We start from the raw sequence: 24,841 nt of genomic DNA, 5'->3' as shown, positions 1-24,841 counted from the left end.
CACACTGAGGTAGAGCTGTGTTTTTACCCCCCAGTCAGTCTTTTCCTGAATAATAAAATTCAATCCTCTGTGGTGCAGGAAAATCTAAAAAAAAAATTAATCTAGACAAAAGAAACAGGTCAATGCAAAAAAGACAAAAATATCTCTTTGAGTCTACGTGTGAGGATGTTAGTCCTGCGGCAAAGTTTCAAAACTATTCACAGAATTACAGACCTGAAAAACACAACCGGTGTTTGTTGATAATCTAAGATAAATTATGCAGATGTTTCATTTAGACATGGTGTCGATTACCGGTTTCAAGGTATATAAGTTTCAAAACCACTAATATTTTCCGTCATACCGCTCCTACGGTATAAGCCGCCGACCCCGCCCCGTTACATGACTCGTCAGAGACAGAAAGTACGGGTGCACCTCGGGTCGTGTGCAGCGCGGATTAACACGACCCCTCCCCCACCGGTTCGTGCGCGCAGTCAGCTCTGTTCACGCTACCTGTATTCAAGATGGCAGAAGACGACCACGATTTAGAGCGGACGACTTGCAAGACGTGCTTGCAAAGAGTGGTTGCAAAAGGAGACAATACTTCAAACCTGATTTCGCATCTACAAGAGCACCACCCCACAAACCAAATTCAAGGTAACGCTGTCCTGAAATCAACGTAAATCAACAGCTACGATAGTTAGCATGTCTAGCTACGGCAGATAACAGTTTAACTAGCTAACATTAGCTAATTTCCCCGCTAACGTTACTTCAAGTTCAAAATCACTTTAAAAACAATTAAGAACAATTTAAAACAGCCTGCTGGCTGTCTGGTGTTTTGTGACTGTTTAGCTTCTCTCTGAGGGGGAGAGAAGAGAGAGTGTGACTATTGTATGTGCGACCAAGTAGAGCTGTTCAATGTCAATGTAAAAAGTTGTTTTTCTTATAAATAACTCATTTTAGAGCTGTAAATGCAATACTGTGAAACCATCATATTTCTGTTTAAGGTTATCATACCATCAGAATCTCATCCCAGCCCATGTCCAGTTTCATTAATAATCCCAGTACCCCTCCATTCTTTAATCTTCAATATTCTATACTTAGAAGTGTTGGCCTGACAGCTATTGGAGGTGGGGACAGCGGCTGATGTTTGCTGCTCCCTTAATTGCTCAGTTTCGAACACCCAGCAGGCTGTCTTTTACCTTTTTTAGGCAGCAGAATAATCAAATAGATGTCAGAATAAACCTTTAAAATGCCCTTAACAAAAGTAAATCATGCATAATGAACCTTTGACATAGGCTATATGTGTTGACAGCAGTGGCATACTGGGTATGATCCATGTAGTTTACAACTGCTACGAGAAAACACAGACAGTGTCAGTTTCGAAAGTCAACTTGATGAGTGAGCATTCAACAGTTGTGAGTGTGTACGGGGGTTGTACAGAGCAGAAAACCTCCTCATGGGTTTTGAGAGCAATGCAAGAGTCCACAAACCACATGTCTAATCAAAGGCATGGGAGCGAGGTTCATGTCAAAGAATGGCTTTTGCTAAGGTCCTCCATCATTGCAGTTTAGATTGTTCCAAGTCCTGTCATCACTATTGAAACCCATGTTCTGCTGTTTAGCTCAAGATTCTTGTTTTAGTTTCCTTTTCTCTTCTTTTCTTTTCTTTTTTGGGTGAGAAAGTTTCTTTGGAATTAATGGGCATCATCTAGGAGGATGATTTCCAGTTGTCATGATGCATCTGTGCCCAGGATTTTAGGATCACAATTGGAAGTGGTCCATTTCAGGCCTGGAGTCACTATGAGCTCTGACCCAAAGCTCTGTCAGCACAGTTATCAGTGGTTCAAGCTCTAGCATCACACTTTTGTTCAGTCTCCATCATCACACACTGCAGTGGCCAACCCTACTAATTCAGTTGGAGTAGCAGTCCAAGCTCTATCTTCATTGTTAGCTGTAGTGAAAACTCCACCTTCATCATTAGCAGTGGTCCATGCCTCACTGTTATGGTCAAATGTGTCTCAAACTCTACTTCTATAATTAGTTGTGGTCCAAATCTCTCTTGTTAAGGTTGGCAGTGGACCAGACTCCATTGTCAGTGATGGTCCAAGTTCTCTTGTCAGTGAGCAGCAGCTGCTCAAGTCCTGTCCTCAGTATTTGAAACTGTCCAATCAAAGTAATTATGAACAGCATTATTACAGTATTCTACAGTCACATAAACCATTTAACATAAACAAGTTAAATTAAGTTAAGCAACAATTTAGTATATGTGAATAGTATTTAAGAAAAACAATATTACAAAATGTGGTAACTTAGACAATAACAAGACTAAGTATGGCAAAAATTTGCTCCTCTTGGTTTGTCCCGGGCCTTGTTAAAATTCTATATTGTGTTGTTCTTGTTTCTTTGTGCTTGACTCCTGCCTATTGTAGCAGCTCTGTCTGTTTTCAACAAGTTTTTTCACACAGTTTTGTATTAGGGTTTGTCACCTTACCTGTTGAATCTTACGCCTAGTCCGCATGTTTTTTAAACTGTCCACAAAAAAACTACATTTTATGTCCCTGACAACAGACCTTTTGCAAAGCTCCCTCAAGGGTAAAGACAAGAAGACAAGTTTTTGATTTTGATACACAATTGTTGTTAGCCTGCTGGAACTGGGAATAACTTTTTTTTTCAGGCTTCTAATTGGTCAACATAGCTTTAAGCTTGGGGTTATATGTTGGTTTTAAACAGTGTGTTTATGCAGACAGATTTAGTAGTGTAAGAAGGAAGAAGACACTTATTAGTACACATGTAGATTAGGCCTTAGTGTCATAATGTTACAGTGGAAACCTTTTTTTAAATAATCTGCAGATTCAGAAAACATGGCTGTGTCCGAAATCACTCACTTATTCACTATCCCCTACTCACTATCAAGGGAATTCAATGTAGATGTCTCTTACGGCACGAACGCAATGCATGATGGTATATGTTGCTTCGTTAGTGACCATCAGATGAACATTACTCTTCACGATGCATTATGTGATACTTTGAGCCCACTATATAGGGTGTAATAATTATCACTATAAATTTGGACAGCACTACAAAATGGCGAACTCACTATATAGTGCACTATGTAGTGAGTAGTGAGTAATTTTGGACACAGCCAATGGCTATGAAGGGAAATCATTCTGTATGTTCACCCATTTTGCAGAATTAGTTGAAAGGATGAGACAGAATTTTACAAACAAATGAAATAAATGTCTTAAAAGCTGAGCTAAAGCTAGTAGATAAAACCCTCTATGCACTGTAGTACAGTAGGTTGTGCAGACAGAAAAACAAGTGTGGTCTAGTAGAAATAATGCCAACTGAACATCAATTTTGAACAACATTCCATCCCAGAGCTCTCTCCATGGAGTGAATGTTTGTCTGAAGTTCACTCTCTTTTTTCCACACATTCTTTCAGGCTTTCACTTCCTTTCTTTTGCTAGGTAGAGTTTCCACAATTGCTCTTCTTGTTCCACTGTCTGCCATTTCTGCTACCTGGGGAATGCTACCGATAACTATCAGGGAAAGGAAAGGCGCTGTGTCCCTCCTGTTATGGTTGCAGAACACCATATTTGGAGGTTCAACTTCCTTCAGCAGGATATACTTGTGCGCAGTGTTACAGCTGCAATGGCAGATGGGGTCATTATCCTATTACCATTATATAGTGCAATCAACATGTACTTCATAATGATAAGTTAAAACAAAAACTTTTCTATTGCCACTTTTAATAGCACAATTTTGTCGTCAGAAAAATGTATCCGTTACTTGTGGCCAGAACTAACAAATAACAGAAACTTCCATCAGAATATGTTAGTTATGAAAATTATTTTTTTGCAAAAGGTCTGTTTTCAAGGACATAAATGTAGTTTGTACGTGGACAGTTTAAAAAATGTGTTGACTAGGTTTAAGATTCAACAGTCATCACTGGGACACTCTAAGCAAACTTATCTTATTGGTGGGAATAACCTGTATCAGCAGGTAAGGTGACAAACCATACAAAACTCTGTGAAAAAAACAGAGCTGCTACAATAGGCAGGAGTCAAACACACAGAAACAAGGGCAACACAATATGGAATTCAAACAAGGCCCAGCATGGATCACCATCTAAAACCCAGAGGAGGATCAGATTCATAACTAACATCAGAATATGTTAGTTATGAAAATTATTTTCACAGTAGCTTTAAGTATTTCTGCCACATACCCTAGGGAGAAATGCAAGAATGACTGTACTTTGTACAAAACATTAACAACATGTGTGCATCTAAACTTTAAATTGGTTACAGATTTTTTCATAACAACAATAATAGTAATATGCTGCAACTGAAACCCTCAATGTATATCAGGTAATTTGTTGAGACTGTCAGCTTGTGTTTCTGAGGCTGTAGTTTGCGTAGTTTTGATAAGCAGATATTCTGTTGAGTGTCACTACTAGTGAGCGTCGGCTTGACTAGTTTTCATGTGTCTGGCATATGTTTTCATGAAACTCTTTGCAGTGTTTGTTCCACAATAATTCAGGCAGCAACTCTCTGACCTCTTTTTTTACTACTAAGCTGTCTTACTGTGTCTTACTAAATGTAGTTCTCTCTGTGTGAGTGAGCTGTGATTTGCAGTAGTTACTGCCCTGTATTATGAAAATTGCATTAATGAGGAGTAGCAGAGGTTGAATAAACAGCTCTGACAGTCTCAGAGGGGTTTCTGTTTTTTTTTCTGTCTAACCTTTGTTTATCAAGCAGTAATAAGAAAAGATCCACTGTTTTTTCTGTAAAATACCATTCACTCCACTCTGGATTAGCTGTGAGGCTTCAGCAAATGTACGGAGTACGAGCAGCATGCAGCCCCCGGCGACATGACCACCCTGTCGGACAGATTAGCACGCTTGTAGCCAGGAGCAGTCAGGCTGTAATTTAGACTGTCAGCTGTGGCCAGGGTACATCTCTCTGCTAATGCTGGAAGATTATCAGTGACTTATGGACAAATAGAGGAAAAAAAGAAATTACAATTGCTTCTGCAGCTCCATAATTCATCTGTAATTGTTATGAGTATCAATGACTATTAATAATAGATACAGCTGTTAACATGTTGTCTGTAGGATGATGTCACTGTTGAAATGAAATTAACTTCCTGTGTCTGCCACAGAGAATCTGTGGTTTTAATAATGAGAAGAGTTGCAAATTTAAACAGGTTTCAAGAGGGGATAAAATGAGTATGAGAGATGCATGTGTAGTAAAATTCTTTCTTTCTTACAATATACAGGAAATAAAAATGACAAGTGATGAAGACAAAGGGGGTGATGACAACGTAGCTTCATTTGGACCGGCAGCGCCACACGTGCCATTCCACCAGGATTCCTCATTATGGTAACATTTTAAAAAACGTTTAATCTTGACTTAATAAAGCAGGATTAAACGCAGTAGCCGCATTAGTCTCTGTCTCTCAGGCTCGCAGGCTTCCTCCTCAACTCTCAGGCACATGTGTTGTGAATTAGCCTGCTGGCAGCCAGCGTAATCTGGAGTCTTCCTCCAATGGACGTGGCCCAGGCAGACTTTTACTCATCCCCCGCTGACAGATCTTAGTGGAAAGTCTGTGTCCAGTTATGCTGTAAAAACACTCAAAGGCCAAACCTGACCAGAGGTGATCAGAGGGAGAAACAGGTCAGTAGCAATGATACCACCATGACATCGGGACACGATTATTAACACTGTTACTGTACATCAGCGTCTGAATGGAAGAGAGCTTCCCAAATCAACTCTGACAACTCTTCCTCTTTATTTGATTTTACTGTACATATGCTGCCTCATCTCACACAGTATAATACTGATCTCCAGTCAGCTAACCTGTTACTGGTTGTTATCTTATGTTTACTTGTTAGCTATCAAAATGTTTGCCTGCTCTTCATGCCAAAACTCCTCATTAATAAGAATTCCTTTTAGCATGTGTTTCCAATTATTCCAATAATCTGCGAGGTACTGAGGTGCGTGATGGGGTGTCTTTGAAAATCCAGCGACAGCTTTATGACCAAGTTGTGAGGTGCACAAATGAGTAGGTGAGTGACTGTTAGAGTAATGACTTATGCTCATGCACAGTTGGATCTCAAGCTTGTTCCAAATGCTCTTTGCAACTTCCAGGAGATTATAGCCCCTCCTGACACCTGCAGCTGCCGATTCAGCCATTTTTAAGTGCTGCTTGCCAGAATCTGCCTAATTTACACTCAGCATTATGATAAATGGTGACTATAGCCAGCCAATTCAGTAAGACATTTGTATTGATACTTGTATTAATACCAACTATCTCAAAGCAATGAAAGTGTTTGTATCTTACGAATGGCATGCTCTCCCCTGGGCCAATTGGACATTTTGTCCAATTTGAATATTTCAGTTAAATATCACATGGATGGATTTTGATATGAATCAACAACATTTATAAACATGCAGTGTAATTTAAAATAAAAAATGACTTCTCTGGTTAGTTCCCAGAAGCTTGTCAGTCCCTTGTTACGGCCATTTTATTGCCCTTGAACAAGACCCATAACCTACACGTGTCCACATGTCCTCAGTCTGTCCGAGTTATAATAGAGAACCAATTATTACATGAGACTACACCTTAAACAGGTCAGACAGGAGAAGAGGTACATTACACAGTATGCACAATCATGTAAGACTGTTGACTTTTGTGACCATCCCAGACGTCTCCTTCGCTGCTTCCCTCGATGTCTGTAACACAGAACATCCATCCTGGCAACCACTGGGAGCTGTATGGGAATTTCATTTCTGAATCTTATGGCAAACCGCAAAGCAGAAACTATCTGCGCTTGTCTGCATTTCTCCTGTTACATGATGGTTGCTTGATGTCTACATGGACATGTGGCAATACTTAGAGATCTTTTTCCACTGGTGCGAGAATCTGTCATGCATTTTTTTCTTTCTACTTTGTGGAGTTCAAGGCCTCAGGGTTTACCCAACATTATGGACATGTAAACCTGTCTATTTTGAAAAGGAGTTGTTTACAAAGATGCTGTAATTGCAGCAGGACTTTAGAGTCAAGCAGACTGTAGTGTCCCAACAGGATCTGTGCACTTCTTTGTGATAGATATCATATAACTTGACTTATCAATATCTTCATTAGTAGTAGTTCAGTATAAAGGATTCAGCATGAGTATTGTTGCTCTGGTTATCCTAAGCTAAAATATTGTAGCTTACAACAGTGGTTTTATTTTTGCTTGTACCATCCTCTTAAAAAGTGTTTACATGTGACCTCTCATCACAGATTGTCACTCAGTTGTTACCAGTTCAATTTAAACAGAGTTATATATTTTTCTTCTTTCCTCTCCCATTAGTAAACATGTGACCCCCTTAGATTTATCTTGTGACCCCTCTGAGGGGCCCCGGACCCCCAGGTTAGGACCCACTACCACACATTGATTTTCAGTATGTAGATTTGAACACCTGACACTACAGCTCCATGGCTGGACTAAAAACCAGTAAGTCCAGTTATATCACACTGCAAGACCTGACCTTAGAGAAAGAAGTTATGTTACAGTTTATGTTTGGATACACTCTCGAATGTGAAATCTAAGAGGTTCCACATAAATTGAGGAGGAATTTTATTTAGCTCTTGAACTGGTAATCAGTGAGTCCAGCTGATAGTCCTATCATTGTGTTAATTATCAGTGTGTTGACTGCCTGGATGATTGGCATCATGGAATATGGTTTGTTGTTTATTTAAAAAGACAATGGTGAAAATATTGTTTCAGTTGCAAGACATTGTTATATATCATCTCTAAATTAGTTATTTAAAATGTATGAATGTTGAGTCTGTAGTAGATGCTATATACTGATGTTGCCATGCATGTTTATGTCTTCATATACTGCACAAACTGTCTACATGTACAAGCTGTCTGAATGTATAAACACCAGCTATAAAGGCATGCAGTATTGTAGGTACTGTAAAGCATGTGCATAATGATTTACTGCTCCAGCTATGAATGTGTGTGGAAGGCATCTCAGCTGTGGATATTATGAGTCACAGAGCCCAGACGGCCCTCAGATCCTTCCTGTACAGGTAGTGGGGCCTGGCAGTGGCAGAACTGGCTGTCTGGGAGATCGGCACCATGGAAAGTATGGTTTTGTGGTTCATTTGAAAGGGCAACAGTGCAAGGCCAACAAAGGCACCTTTAGTTTTACTGCAGCTTTGGTTACAGAACATTTAGAAGAAGTCTGAGCATCTTTATCCGGGAAACCCTTATAGGATATGGATAGCCATAGCTACATATGGAGAGCTTGTTACTGTACAAGAGTTGGATATAGTTTTCATCCTAGCCAATCAGTTAAATGTACATAACTGTCCATTGTAGTCAAAATTAATTACATAATATCACCTACAATCCAAGTCACATTTAAAGAATGCAGTATATACCTAATAAAACCTACAATAGGCTGTTAATTTGTAAAGTTGTGTCTAGCTGTGCCTATAGAATAACACATTTTATATAACTACTTCTCTTCAGTTTAAGTTAAGTTGCTGTTTAAAGCTTTATGGTATTTTCATTAAATACATCAAGGAAAACTTTTACATAATCGCTCTCTGGACAAAGAATTAAAAGCGGTCATGGTTACCATCATAAAGTTAGCACCAGACAACACAGAAATGAGCCATTGCGCACCAGGTCTAATTTCTTTCTTTTTTTATGAAACTATTTCCATCCATAAAATCAAGTTCCAGGAAACAAAAGCATTGTTTGGAGTCAATGAATCAATGGAATATGAGACTTTACAAGGCTGTGCACCTCACATGGGAAAGCTGACCAAAGTGGAGCTAAATGTTAGTGCACAATGATGACCAATGAAATATATTCCTCTTAACATCCACGTGTTTAAGTATTTACATGTTATATAATATATTACGAGGAAATTGTTAAGTTTACCAAGGAATTCCTATGAAAATCAGTTGCCATGAGAAGGACAGTAACACTTCATATTAACCACCTCCCGGTGCAAGTTGCATTTGTTTTCTTACTAATGAAAGACATTAGTGTATATTATGAAACATTATATTCCTACTGGTCCTTAAAGCCTGATATTAGGTCACTAGAGGAAGCTGTCGTCTGCACTAAATGAAATCATTCCTCAGCGGTAAGACCAGCTATGGCAGCTCTCATTAATCATCCACTTCATGTAACTACTGTATTTATTTTGTCCTTTCATTTTAAATATCAAGTTTAGAGGCCATATCCTGTTCATTTTTCCCTAGAGCTCTGGGGACTTTATTTCCACAGGGCTGTCAGACTGTTGCTGCTTGTTATTGTACATTTAGTAATAATTGGGCCATTATAAGTGTTTGCACTCCATTAAACATCATTAATAATCACTTAATACCATCATTGGACACTATGCAATACCAACTGAAATGTCTGTAGCATGTACCAACAATTAGTGTTTTGAGGCCTGCAATTAACAATACCAACACTTATAATAAATGGACATATGATGTTACAGAGGAAGCAATGCATGTATGTGTTCATTCATTTTTCTGAGGTGGTGTTTTTCTTCTTCTTTGCACAAATTTGACATTATTGTTAAGAATTCACAGTGCAAGTACAAGTTTGATATCAGAAATTTAAAGTCAGACTACGTAACCTTTGAAAGAGGAAATAACACAGACTGTTGTTCATTTTATTACACTCAGAGGTTTTGCTGCCACAGCTTTACTTAGTTTGGTTTGATCAGTAGCTTATGGTGGCTAATGTGAGCTTACCTTAGCAAACACCAGGTACTTGTTGCTGTAAAACAGACTGCTGACTTGATGATTGTTCGACTTCTGCTGTAACATTACACTCACACATTTAACATTATTCCGTAATTGTCAGTTGTGCTTCAAACAACAGCAGTAAATGTCAGGTTTTTGTGTCAGTGTCACAGAATCCAACTGCCTTTCCTAAATCAGGAATATAATTTTAGAGCAGGCATCCCGGTGGCCTGGCAGTTTGTAACCAACTGAGGACCTTTTTCGCATGTCATCCTGTCTAATGTTTCCGTCCAAGACTCAAAAAAGAAGAAACTGATCTATGTAAGGGTGAGATCTGCAACCATATCCCTGAAAACAGCCATTTTGGTTTGCTGTTTTGGTGGGTTATCTGAGGTCAGTACTGGGAAATGTAGGGAAAAAAACACTAAAAGGAGAGCAGACAAAGTATGAGGTTTAACCAAAAAAATAAAAAAATAAATAAAAATAAAGCACTTCATCACAAAGTCATTTCCTGTAATACACTGAACATTGCAGACTGGTCAGGCCTGGGAAAATGAAAGTGTATTTTTTTTCTTGAACATCTATTTCCCACTGAATGTGCAGCTAAACATTCAGTCCTGGCTTCAGCACAACTGATGATGATGATTACCTTCAAAGACCAGGCTGTGTAAAACCCAATTAAGAAATCAAGCGTAGACATTCCTTAAACCACAACTTGGGGTAAAGGAAGCTGGTTAGTACTTGCTCTTGATTTAAGCAGACATTTCTACCAATCTGTGCTATTTTCAGCATTACAACCTCCTTCCTAATGTTAAATTAAAGAGTGAGTCAGGATGTGCTATTTACATGGGGTAATGAGAAGCATTCCCCGACACTGTAGCTGACTGAAAGCCAGCAGACTGCTAATCGCACTGAATCTACACATGACGTCATGTACAGACAAATGCAATAATCAGCCTCTGATGCTCGCACACTGCTCCTGCATTGTCTGAGCAGATGAAATGTTGGGTCATTTAGGTCATTCAAGCATGTAAACCGCAATTACAATACGCACTAATCCTGCATAACAGTGATAACAGGAGAAGGTATTAGATTTTACTGCCTGTGACATTTAGGCCGTGTACAATACTGCAAGAGATCTCTCAGACGCCAGAGCTCGTGGCAAAGAGTGCAAACTCCTTATCCTTGTCACAGAATGCAATTGCAATGAGGTGCTGACATTTTTGCAAAACCTATAATTGCATGGTTATCATGCTGGTCACTTTAACAGAAAGATCACATGTCAGTTGATCAAGTTTGTCTCTTGTGCTTCATCCAAGTTTCCTGTCATTACAGCACTGTATCTCAGACTTGCAGGACTTTCAGAAATTCTTTCACTGAGGTATGATCGTTGTAGTAATGTCGGATGATGACCTCAAACTTTGTAACAAGGCGAGGGAGTCAAAAGGTCAAAGAAGAATTAGGCCCAGACCACCAACACAGCAAGTGGTGTTCTTTGTTCAGCTGGGTAACCTCTGTGGCCACCATAACCATTAAACCCTGAATATGAGCTACAACTACCCTGAGGTTCACATGTTGCTGAGTGGCACTTTTGTGGTTGTGGTTAATGGGCAGACAGTGCTTTGAGAAAGAAAGAGGATTGGTCATGCTTCTCATTCTCTCTGTCAGAGCCAAAACACCAGGGGATTCCTCTGTCCTAGGTGCAGTGACTCTTATTGTTTGCTATGGCTGTAATGGCCCGTAATTACATTTGTTACGGATTTTCCCATTGTTAAAATTTTCAAGCTAACCAAATGACTGTCTGGAAAGACTCAGCACAAAATAATGCTTGTAACCTAGGGCAAAAATGTACTAATTCTTTTGCCGTTATGCACGCAGTTCTATTCACATTGTGAATAGAGTAGTGAATTATGTTACTCCTGAGTTTCCCAATATTGTTGAAAATACTTCAGTTGCAGTAGTAATATAGTAAAGTCTAATACAGTGAACTAGAAACAGTTGACAGTGGATGGCTATTCATTTCCAATGAACTGCTTTAATTTGTCCAGATCACAAGCTTAAGGTGATATCCTTCCTTCCTTCATTTTATTAAATCAAATCCTATATCTGATGATATTTATGGCTGGCATTTATTTAGCAATAGCCATTCAATGTATTTACATCCCCTCCATAAAGTAGTTTTCAGTGTTACTGGTAGAGTCTGCCTTTCTCATGTAGTTAAATTGCATAACTCACAAACAGTTCACAGAAAATGATTCATACAAGTACTGGACATAATACAGGGGACAAGAACTGGTGATGTGTAATTCAGATGGCATTCGGGGTTACCAAAACCCAGTGTGACATAATAACCTTTCTCAGCTAACAGTGTATTCTGGCACATTGTAAACTGATGCATTTCTAATACCAGCTACTCAAGGCTGTGGACAATATGGGTCTAATTTAGAATACAGCTTTGGGACCTGTAAAAAGAAAACACACGTATTGTTATCACCAGGACCGGCACCCCAAAGATTATAATGTTCTCTTTCAATTCACTTCACTTTGATGGCCACATGACCAGGGTGAGTGGTACAGCAAGAACTCAGTACACAGTGTTAGCAGGCTGACTGTTTGATGCTGGACAGGTAGTGTTCGGTGGGTTTATAAAACATTTTCACTGAAAACAGCAGTGACAGTGAAACAAAACAATAAAATTACAGTCTATAAAACCAAAACAGCTGAAAGGCGCTGAAACGTTCTATAAAGCTGAAGGGAACTCCAGAGTTCTTTGATAAGAGATTTCATGTTTCACATTGTCATTCAATCCATTGTTAGTATAAAAATTTTGAGACATTTATAGTTTTGTGATAGTTAAAATGTGTGGCTGACATACATTATTAATTCCAAAATATACAACATGGAGACAGTTTAAGTGATTCTGGTTTCATGAAATTTGTCATAGACTCCTATAACCTCAGTCTGAGTCATGTCATGAGTTATTCACTCAGCATGAGTTTTATAAGACTCTAATCATATGGTGGGACCTTTTCTACAGGTGCAGTATGTTTTATTGAGGGAACCAAAGCCTAGAGTTGAACCTCGGATCTAACAAAAATGATTACTATCTTGTCTGGAGGACGTCCTTCCTTCCTCATCCTCTCTTAAAAGCTTTTAGCAGTGCCAGATCTTCTCAGAGGGAAACCTCAATCCCCCGCCTGCGTCATCCTTCAGAAAGAGGTTTAAAGTAATTAGGAAAAAATTTTGGTTGTCTCTTGCTTCTGTGTGCAGCCACTGAGTGGTATTGGCATGGAAGAAAGTGATCTTTCACCCTCTGTTCAATGTTTCTTCAGCTAATTTGGGAAGGAGAATAGAAAGAGCATTATGGTTTAAACAAAAAAAAAAAAAAAGACATAATCCTGATTCCTGGCAGTGATTCTGGGAGTGTGGGTATTGTACCCCCATAGTTTATGGTGTAATGCCGGGGTTAGCCTTTTAATTTTCCATCAAAGAGAAACCCCAAATGTCCAGGGCCATTGCATGAAACAGGAATTGGTTTGCATGTAATTACCCACAGGAAATTTAACAGTCTCTCTTCTTTTGCATCATTGCCATTTTCCCAGACATTTGAGTACAGCATTAATCATCTACTGTACAGGTCAAGCAGTACATGGAGGCATTTACCAATACAATTTATGACAGTATGAAAGCTAGACAAAACTCTGCTTCACTTTCACTTTTTGTCAAACTTATGCCAAATTAAATTTGCCAAATTAAAGTGCATATGGCTATTTATGCAGCAAATAGTCCCACATCCTTTGACATAAGTGTCTCTGACAGAAACCATGTAATTTAAACCAAACTAAAATTTGCCTAAAACACAGTTAGACTAATCCTGGAATAAATAAAAAGTTTTGATTTCCATATGAGAGTGATGGTTAAAGACCAAAGGGAGTAGAATGAATGAACGCCATTCTCCCCATGGTTCATTTGGTACCATGCTTTACAGACACCAAACCCAAAATGATACAAGCACTCCGGCCCAGCTTGACATCATGATGTAAGCTCGACGCCAAAGAAACATTCACTCTTCTGCTATTTCTGGTTTCCCAAAAAAAGAGCTTTTACTGGAATGATTGTGGAAAAGAGAACGTCTTAAAGGGTTTCCAATGATTCATGATTTTTTTTTCCTGATGCATAATGTGATAGACGGTAATTACAAAGCATCTATAAATGGCCAGTTAGGACATGTTGAGGGTGGAAAGAGGGAGCAAATGCTATAAAAATGTGAGATACACAGCTGTGCCTTACAGGCATACATGCAAATTTGGGCCAAGAAAATCACAATTTAGTTTAAGCAACAGGAATACATTGCTGGTTCCTAACTTCTCACAAACTAGGGTATTTTCAAATGCTAATCAAGAGCTAGGCCATCTGAGCATTTTGATATTAATTTGTTATTACATTTAGGCTGATATGTGAGATGCAGAAGTGAACACAGCATCATTATATCAACTGACAGATTGTCTGGCCTTTTTTCCCTCTACCTAAATAAAGAGCAAAAAGAAAGAACTCCTTGCTCCCAAATGCTGGAGCTTAAAGTTTCATAGCAGATGGAAAATGTGAGTGGATGAAGAGCAAACAGTGGAAAAAGTTCCGGCTATGGTTTGAACATTTCTAATTGAAGCAGACAGTGCCTGACTGCACAGACAAGGATCCCATTTTCTGTACATACTTCACAGCAGGCATGGCAGACTCGCAGGCCGAGAATAAATAAATCAATAACAACTTAAAGGTGTAAAACCACAGCGGAGTGCCAAGGCAGACTTTTCACAGCCACCTCATTTAACAGAAAGCAGACATTACATTTGACAAAGAATCCTATTAAATGAAGTCGGAAAAGAAGAAGGTCCCTGTGAGAACATCTCTGCTATTCCTGTGGTCTGATGGGTCATTATCTGGCAAGGTGACAGACAAAATGGATTGTGGGTAGTGGGCATACATTCAAAGATGACTCTTGTTGTCTCTCTTCACAAGTCTTCCCTTCATTACCTATTAGCCTGGTTTGTTTTTCCTTGCCTGGGCTCTCCTTACTGTCAGGTTAACTGTTTTTGTATCATCTTAAGTCTTTCCATCATTCACAACTGAGTGTAAACCTTTGTACTGTCTTCTCTAAAGTCTTCCAGGGCAGATTTATTTAAGGATTATATATTTGCTGCTATATTTTGACTATAATATAATAAGCATCAGTTGGATTAACTTTAAGAAGTTATGAAGAAATGCACAATTCATCCATCTCAGTCTGCCAGTGGAAACAGTATGATTTGATTTAGGTGACATTTCAGAACTCCCTGATTTTATTATTGATGCTCCAAAGTTACCTGATGTTGAAGCCGCATCACTGTTTGCACTGGAGAGACTTTGGTCTTACTTTACACTTTCCAAAAATACTCAGTTTTCCAACAAAAACTGCTGATTAACAAAGCAGCCCAACACTTGTATGTGTCACACACTCATAACACATTAATTTTTCTTTAATGAACGATCACAGATGTAGCACATTAGATCTAAACGACCTCACATGCAGGTGGTGGCTAACGCTAAAGCTGCTGTAGGTAAGTTTAAAAGACATGAAAGACATTTTCAGCAGATGCAGTGTGCTTTCGATTTGTGATATCACAGGTTTGACTGAAAACATTAATGATGGCTCTGTTCTGTTCAAGTGTCCCATCACAGTGTGACAGTGAGCCAACGTGGACAATATCAGGACCCAGAAACTGAAGCAGCTGAATGGAATCCAGCCACTGTTCATTTTATTACACTGTATGCGCTACTGTAGCATGTTAAAATGTCTTCTGTGAAAAGACCTACTGTCATCTCCCTCTGTGCTTACTTTAGCCCTGCCTCCAAAGCCCCACCCACTAAATTATACCCACACTGAAAGGTGCTCTGTGGAGTTTTCGTGTAAGCAACCAATTGTGTTTACATTCAGTGTTTCTAACCAGAATGTATTGAATGTATCCTTTATACCACAGTGTCTGTATTTCCTTGCTTGTAATACACTTGTAAAGCTGACTTTTTGACATTGTTTAGATCAATGTTTGCTAGTTTGTAGTAGTCGCATATTTTCCTGCATGTGCATGATACAAACAAAATCAGGAACCTCTTGCTGAAACATTGCTCCATACTGCTACTAGACATAACAAAACACAGGGTTTATAGTTAATGGCTCGCAAACATAAGAAAACTCTGTGAAATAAAATGTGCACCAGTGCATGTTTCTATCAGTTATTTATCTGTAGTAGCAGTAACTTTGACACATGACGGTATTTCGTTGAGATATTATTTTGAGTTTTCCCTAATTTTTTGAATGAATACATTTGCCTCTGCTGATGTGGTGTGACATGTACCAAAGGCCCTCATCGAGGATCAAACTGAGATTTGGGGTCTTGCTCAACAATGATGTTGGACTAATACAGATTCAAGTATAGAGATATATTAGGGAATGCTACAGGGACATTTTTGTAGTCTAGAATTTACCTGAATAACACACTAGATCTGTCCCAGTACCCAAACTCATCTTCTGCACTTAAGTACATTATGCACATAAGCATTTCCAAGTAGTAGGCAAGTGTGTGTCCCATGTCTGTTATTACTGTCATCTGTTTGTAACTGTAAGACTGTATGTTTGATCTGACTTATTTGTTCCAGAAATAGGTCACCCAAGCTCACGTGTGCCAAAGAGTAAATGTATTTGCATGAGTGACATGCTGTCCTCATTAATCAAGTGTGTCCCAATAAGCTCTCATAAACCTCCACACGTTTGCCAGTTTTGGGCACTGTGGCAAATACCAGAAATATGTCACACAAGTAGCCACTTAATTCTCGCTGATATTGCAAGTGTGGGTATTGGGATGGACCCATAGACATTTTGTATAACTTTGTAGTTTAAAATGTTTTTCTCTTTAGAGACTTTCAAATAAGTCACAGCTGAGACTGTTGGGTTTTGGGACAGCAGTGATGGTGAAGAGAGCTGGCAGTCTGGATGGGAGACAAGACCTTATGTGTTACTAATTTCTCTCTCTCTCTCTCTCTTTCTCACACATACACAGACAAACACACACTGGCTGACTGGACTTTCCCACTCGCTAGTCGCTTGGAGGCAGCACTGTTCCTCTAACAAGCAGCTTCTCAGTGACCGTCATCATAAACTTGGCCTTAGTGGCCTGAAGAGTGTGGCTCACAGCCAGAGGATCTCGCAGTCTGGTGAGTGGTGGAAGTCCGTCTGCTGACTCATTGCAGAGGGACACTGCAGAGAACTCTCAGCCTGAACTCTGAGACAAACCAACCAAGGGGTCTCTCTATATCCAAGTTAGAGTCCAAAGAGAGCAGCTGCGCAAATAAATAATAAACTCCTTCTTACAGAGGTCGAAGATGTCTGGACAGTGTAGTGCATCCAAGGACCTGACTTTTGGTAATTTCCAACTTACACTACACACTGCGTAAATGCTCATAGTCCTAAGAGAGCAATGTTAGTCATATCCAGTGGACTTATTTTTATGTTGTAGCTGTTTAACATCAATCTGTGCTACTAAAATAATTTTTTGGGGGGAAAATTATCCATAATGTGCTGTCAAATTACTGCCATGTAACTGCCATAAATCTTGGCGATACAGTAAAATTCAGACATTTGTTATCAATTACCTCTCCATCAGAGATTAATAGTAGGCCTAGTGTCATTATCGTGATAAATTTGAAACACTGTGAGAAATGTTTATATGAACTTCAGAACTATATGTTTGTGTAGATGTGTGTTTATATGCGCGGGGAGTAGGGGGGTGGGGGGTTTGAACCACCAAATGTTGATAGTAGTCCCACTGAGACATAAATGCTATCTGGTTCGGATTGGAGGTAGACACGCTCTTCTGCAAATCACTGTTAGCCAACAGATCACTGTGGTTATGAAATGTCTTTGAGCAGAGTATATCACATCACAGCACATCACATCATTTTTTTAAAATGGACTTTGGGCAGATGGTCTCTGCTGATTATCTTCTAAAGTAAGACTGCTATTATTCAAAGAAAAGGCGCAGGATCAGATCATCTCTCAAACGGAGAAAAGCCAACAACATGACAGTTTCAAAGGCAGATGATCATTCTTTCAGTCTTTGTGAGGCTATGATGTCTGTGATGATGAAGAAAGTGCTATGGGAAAGCAAAACATTTTTATCATGATAACTTTTTAATCTGTAAACAGGAAAATGAAATCACCTTGTCCTGAAGCATATCCGAGTCTGTGTGCAGGTGTTCTTCTAAAATAATATGAGGGACGGGTTAATTTAGAGGAATCCCCAAGATAAGCCAGGAACTACCTTCGAATCACGCAAGAGTTACTGTCGACATCCCTCATCAGTCTGGGAGAAAAGTGATTATTATCTGACTGCACCAAGACTTAAGTGAAGCCAGAGGGGAGAAGGAAATGCTGTACACTTCAACAGCACTCTTTCCGATCTAATCCAAGCTGTTGTGCAAAGTAAACCCTTGCGGGGTGGGGGGAAACAAAACCAAAGACATCTGCTGAAACCTGGCTGGACCTTCAGTCACATCATTGAAATACTACAGCTAGAACTGGGTAATGGAGAACACATGGGGAGGGGTGTGTTTTCAAAGATAGGTGAAGTAAATATGACAGAGGATCCAGTATGTGAGAGATGAATGGGAGGGACAGCCGTGTATTTAGCACTGTCCTGTGATGTGACCAGGACTAGAGCTCCAGCTGAAGGCTCAATCTGTAATGTTCTGGCTGTTATTGAAAAAATCAAAGCCCAAAAACTGAGTCATGTTAGCCAAAGTAGAAATATTCCAATACACACCCTTGTTTAATGTAATTGCTGTTTTTACACTGGCAGCTCCTTAAGCCAATTTCCAAGCCTGTACATTCAAAATCTGCAGTGTACAGTGTGGATATAAGCTTGTTAAATACTGTAAACCTGACATACACAAACTGTGTGGTTTAAAGGAATAGTTAGACTTTTTTTTCTTTCTTCCTGAGAGTTGGATGAGAAGATTTATGCTACACTTTGGAGGCACTGGTAAGCTTGGCTAGCTGTCTCCCAGTTTTTAATTTATATGCAAGATAAGGTAGCCGTTTCCTGTCTGTACCTATACCTTCTTCTCATTCAATATTTAGCAAGAAACAAACAAATAAGCGTATAAATGTTAAACTATTTAGAATACATATATCTAAAATATGAATAACATGAATTTGGTTTGCACTAAGACTGGTATTAGAAAAAATTGGACTTGACAGCATTGTAAGCGTTATGGATTCAAGTTTCCTGAGTAATTTTTCACGTCTTTGCCTGCTTTGGCTCATGAGAACAATACAGCAGAAGGTGGTAGCTGCAGATTATATCATTCTGCCTACAAGTAGCAGCTAAACAGGCCTACAAAACCACAAAATAAACTCTGTGGAGGAAGAAGGTCAGACCCATGAAACTGCTCAGTCCAAGTTACTGAACCGCGGATCACAGCCTGTTGCTGTTACATGAACATGCAGACATTGCTACAAAAATAATCAGGGGTTAAATTTTTTTTCTCACAGTTTTCTGATTGTTGGACAAGTCAAAGTGGAGGAGAAATAGGAAAGATTCAAAGGACATATGATACACTGGCTCAGAGCCATATTTTACATGGTGCACACTTTGTGGTGCACAAGTTTAATGAGTCAGGATCAGTTTCAGTGGGCAAGTTGTGTAACAAGCCTCTGAGGTGGAATCACAGTAACAACAGCCCAGAAGGAAGCGTTAAACCCATAAGCTAAACAAAGGAAAATCGCAGACAAGAAAATCACCTCCACTGCTGGGACTCTCTGATGTCTGCTGCCTGTAACTGAACTCTGCCTGAGAAGAAGAAAGTTTGGCCCTTTAAGTTCCAAAAGTATGAAGACATAGTCAAAATCTATACAGAAAGCAATGAATAAGCCCCATGAACCCAAACAAACCCCCAACTACTGTACAGTTTGGCACAAAATAAGCTACACAAATCTATAGAAAGTGAAAATAGATGAGTGTTGACAGAACAATTGGAGAGCCTGAGGGGTTTAGAGATGGAAGGCCTTCACGTTATCATCTTACCTGTTTCTTGGCGCCAGTGAGTGAAGATCTGCTGGAGAGACTGAAGATAAACATTTTAACTAGACTATGCTTCAAGTGATAATTACATGAATTGTCTGTGAAATGCCAATACGCCACATCATATCTGCCTACACACTGGAAGTGTATTGAAATGTCCCATAAAATCGTCAGATCATTTTACACTGGAACAGTGCAATAAGAACTTTTCTGTCTTAGCTACCCTGTCTGTTGCTGTCATCTCCCAGCCAATTAGATTGTACCAAAAATGTTAATCTTTAAAAATACATTCTACAAATATTGTTTAATTTTTTAATTAAGGCCCAGTAATTTCTTAAATGGGACAGGCATTGCAGGTTTATGTTACACAAATAGAAATAAATAGTGCATTTGATTAGGACCATTATCAGCTGTTGTGGGTGCTAATGTGTGTGGGACTGAGTAGAAACTACAATTCCTATGTTCATGATAATGGAGGAAAATGCAACTCAATACAAATATGTGCCTCATTCATGTGGTTTCAGCAGTTTTTGGACAAACACAGAGCTTTAAAGCATAGAGGATAACCATACAGGCTTAACAGGCTTTGGCTACACTTTTTGTAGAATCGATTCATTGTCGGTTTTGGGATCCTAGGACTTTTTATTGTAAAAAAAAAGAAGTAGAAATATTGCCAGACCTATCCTCTACATCTTGGGTCAGAGTAAAAATTTACAGTAAGCACATCAGTGCTTACGTTCATGTGGATCCACTCTCTATGCAGATTTTCACTTCTCAAAAGAAGTCATTCCCTTTACAGTATAATATTTTCTTGAGTGCTGCCATTTGAATACATTTGAGGGCAAAACCAGAGCCACCAAACCACAGAAACAGCCTCTTAATCACCAGTCAGCTGACATCTAGGGCTGAGGATGAGGCCCAAATTACAAACTTCATCAGACATCAAAACCTTCCATTCATGATTCATTCTAAAAGCATCATGAGATCACACAGTGATTTGACTATTTGTGCATTTTTTTCACCAGCAGTGCAAAAACAGTTTAACAGAAAATGTGATTAACCCTGGCAAAATGGTCAAACTGCCAGTAAAAATGAATAAGGCTCTCAGCCTTAATCAGTTTAAACCAGTGATTGAGTTTCCATTAGATTACTGGGCGGCATTTTTCCCAGAATCATGCAAAAATGTCAGCATGTGCTTTGCTAAAAAAATTAAGCACCGACAAAGTGAAGAGAAACATCAGGCTTCGCTTCAAATAACTGGCTTTGTTCTGATGAATCATAAAAATACAAAATGTTAGTTTTATGCAAAACTACAGCAGGATCTTATTTATCAGACTGGTTCTGATTAATCTTTAGTTTGTTATTTCCATAACTGCAAATAGTTTTAATAGACTTGCAGTTCTGTATCTGGTATGTGCTTCTCCAGAACTGGGTTGTCTTTCCAAACTGTAAAGCCATGAGAAGAAAAGGCTCTTGTTGATCAGATGAGGATTTATTAGACCATTAAAGAATAATGATTAATCTTGTTTCAGAAAGACCTGGCCCTAATTGCAGTAGTTAGACTAAATTACAGGGATATTATGCTGTGTTTTGGCATAACTGTTCAACTCATACCGAAACAAGATGAGCAAAGAACATCGTGTATCAGACTTGTTTTGACTGGGGCCAAACGCAACATGATAATGAATAGGTAGTAGGATTTGCTAATTGGCTGCTTGCTAAACCCCTCCCCTTAACAATGATCATCCAATCACAATTTAGCATCTGTAACTATGCATGGAAGACCTGTTAAAATTTGGATTTCTTCACACATTGAAACAGTGCATGGAGCTCTTAGAAGAATGATACTTGGCATTTAAAACGTTTCAATAGTGATGTCTTCCAATCTTTTCCAAAACCAAAAATACAAGAGCAAATTTAAGGATTATACGCCATGTTTCACTGCTCTGACGTAAACTGTACTATCTAGAGTATCCAAATTCTGAGTGTGTAAATTTATACACTGTATAGTGCCCTACAAAATTTCACAACAGAGTAAAAACAAAAAAAAGTGGTCCATGGCATGTACACCACTTTCTGTTAAGATTTCCACAATGCGCTGCATTTTACAGATTAAAATTACTGTTGTGTGTCTCTACAGTTGTCAGTGATGTTGTAAAATGACGAGGATTACTAAGTGTCTAGTAAGTGTCACTAAGATTAAACTATCGAGTGTCCATTGTATCGGGAGTAGTGAATGAGTGAATGAGTGAATGAGGGAGTGTTTTTGGACACAGCCTGGAAGCTATCAGAGTGCAGCTATGTAAAAGTATTTTATATGAATGCTTGCTTTTTTGCAACTTTGTTCGCCTATACAATCAAATAAAAAACACAATAATTTGTAAAACAATTATTTATATGTTGTTATATTCAAATTTTAAGTATAACTATATTAATTGTGTTTCACCTCGGCAAAATATACACAGCATGTGTTTTTTCTATTAAAACTAATTACAAACAGGACCTATCACTGCCTGTACACATTATTTGGTGAGGGGGTATATGCCTTGAGGGAAACAGAGGGGGGGTGGAAGTGGGAAGACCACAACTCCTCCAGTTGTCATCCGGTTTCTCTGTAACAGCACAGCAGTGAACAGCAGACAGCGATCGTCTGTGAAATCCATCACTGATAGGAACAGGATTATAAAACCTCCACTATCATCCACTTGGAATTTCCCTCCCACACGGATGAAGACCATCAGGCCTCATAGCACCTCCATCATGTCGCCCCCTCTTCATTTAAAGTCTGAGAAAGAAATTAGTCATTCTGTGGGGAGAGTTCAAAAAAGGAAACACACAAGAAACATAATGATTCATATTATAATTTTATGCATTTTTATCTGTGATAATGACACAGATAAACTTCTTTCAAACATGTTCCACCGAGACGTTTGACAATGACCTCAGTGTGAAGCTGTAAAGTACCTCCAAATGACCAGCAAGGGACACATGGAACGACTGCTGTGCCTGTAGTTTTATTCTGTTGGCTGTTCTCTACTTGTTAACTGCAGTGTATGGATGGAATTAGGCCTGTTTTCTCAGTCTTATAGAAAAAAAAGTGAAGCCTTAGTTTTAGTATTCTGGTGTCATTTTTGTGGACGGGAACTGCTGCTCTCCCAGCTAGAATTAAAACAAACTAGTTCTCCAATCTGTCATGATGTCAGGACTTTCTGAGCAAGTTGAGATGACAATTCAATTTAGACTCTGTTTAAGGTAGAGTCTGTGGACTTATCTGACAAATTTCTGACACAGAAAAACAGGAAAACCTGTAAAGTATAATTGAAACACTCAAATAAAAAGAAACTCTACTCTTACTCTCCACTCATCTGACTAGACTCACTAAATAATTCATGGTCCCAGAAGAACAATAAATTTCATTGATTTAGAGACTTCTGATGGTTATCATACCATCCATACCATTCCCTTGACCAATTTGGCTATGACAAAATTAATAGCCTTTAGGTTTTGTGATTTCTAAAGGAGAGATCCTTGTTGTTGACCTCATGACCTTTCCCCTACAACCAACCATTCCATCCATTCATTTTATGATGCTCATCTGAGGTTTGGGTCACAGTGGCAGCAGGCTAAGCATGGTAGCTCGAACATCCTTCTCCCCTAGCTATGTCATTCAGCTCTTCCTGAGGGATACCAGATCATCCTATGAGTAATCCCTCTTATGTGCTCTGGGTCCACCCTGGGGTCCCAGGGTCCAAGAGGTATTGTAATCAGGAGCCCAAACCAACTCAACTGGAGTATCTCAAGAGGGATTAGTGATTCTGTTTAGATTCTAGAAACCCTTCCAGATGATGTCTGACTGCCTATTTCTATAGGTAGACCTGACCACTCTTCAAAGGAAACGAATTTCATCAATTTGTATTTGCAGTCTTGGTCAGTGTTGTTAGGTGAGGACTGATGTGCCACCAATCTGTCTTTCTTGTCTTATCTTGTGTTCAATCTTACCTTCACTTATGAGCAACATCCAAAGACATTTGTAATACCATACCACCATCAGGCCAAAATATCAAAACATACCGACTAGATTGCCATGAAATTTAGTGAGTAGATTTATAGTCAGCAGAAGATGAAACCTTTCCATGAAGCCCACTTCATTGAGTGTCAGCATTGTTTCCATCAGCAATGACTGTAATGGCTGGGTTTCAACTACATTTTCTGTGTTGTGATGAATCTGTGGATGAATCTTAATGTTATGATGACCTGCCTTACTTTCCTCTGGTACCTTTCTTAAGCCAAAACATCTTAAAATGTGGGAATCTTTATTCAGTGTGTGTTTTTTGTAATTACGATAAGTGGTGTAAGATATTTTATGTAATGAGTGAACATTTAAACAGCTCTCATCTCTTCTAACTAACTCACAACACAAATGTATTCCTTATACTAATTTCCTCTCAGCCAAAAAAGGAATGAATGAAAACACAACCCATATTTACTCATATTTTCTTTATTTTTTTCCAGTGTTTCCCAGCACAGCAGGCCCTTTCCCTCCTCTCACTGACATTCACAGACACCTCTGGGAGCTGAGTCACGGAGACTCTTCCTCCTGTGGGGATTCGCAGGTCACCATGACGGCTGCTTTGCCAGCTGTTGCAGCCTGGAGGGGAAACTGGAGAGGATTTTCTCAAAGTTTTGCTGTAAGGAAAGAGTGACACAGCACAAGGCAACCCTCAGTAAGCGTTTTTCCCCTCAGCCCTCTGGGGAGTGAGGCACTGACTGTCTAAGCCCACACAGACAGGCCCCCACGCTATCACCCACACAAATGTTTGAATGAACTCACTGTTACAATGGTCAACTCCATTCCAGCTATTCTGAAATTTAACTGGCAGAGCACCTCATATTTTAGGGTTTACAATAGGTCATCTATCACTTCTTGAAAAAATTCCATGATTAATTTTGATCAGTGGTACCTTCAGGGTCGGACCTTCCAAGCAA

The 24,841-nt window shown here is 39.1% G+C and overlaps 1 long non-coding RNA gene across 1 annotated transcript; it reads left to right on the top strand.

The window, feature by feature from the left end:
* Window positions 1–446: 446 nt before the first annotated feature.
* LOC108897953 (uncharacterized) lies at window positions 447–24,841 on the top strand. The gene is made up of 5 exons (XR_001963373.2): window positions 447–633; window positions 5,256–5,359; window positions 5,440–5,653; window positions 16,835–17,196; window positions 24,368–24,841. It is a non-coding gene; the product is annotated as an uncharacterized LOC108897953 (long non-coding RNA).

Source organism: Lates calcarifer, linkage group LG19, assembly GCF_001640805.2.
Source record: "Lates calcarifer isolate ASB-BC8 linkage group LG19, TLL_Latcal_v3, whole genome shotgun sequence".
Lineage (NCBI taxonomy): Eukaryota > Metazoa > Chordata > Actinopteri > Centropomidae > Lates > Lates calcarifer.
The sequence above is the reverse complement of the archived record's forward strand: the minus strand, read 5'-3'. Positions and strand labels throughout refer to the sequence as shown.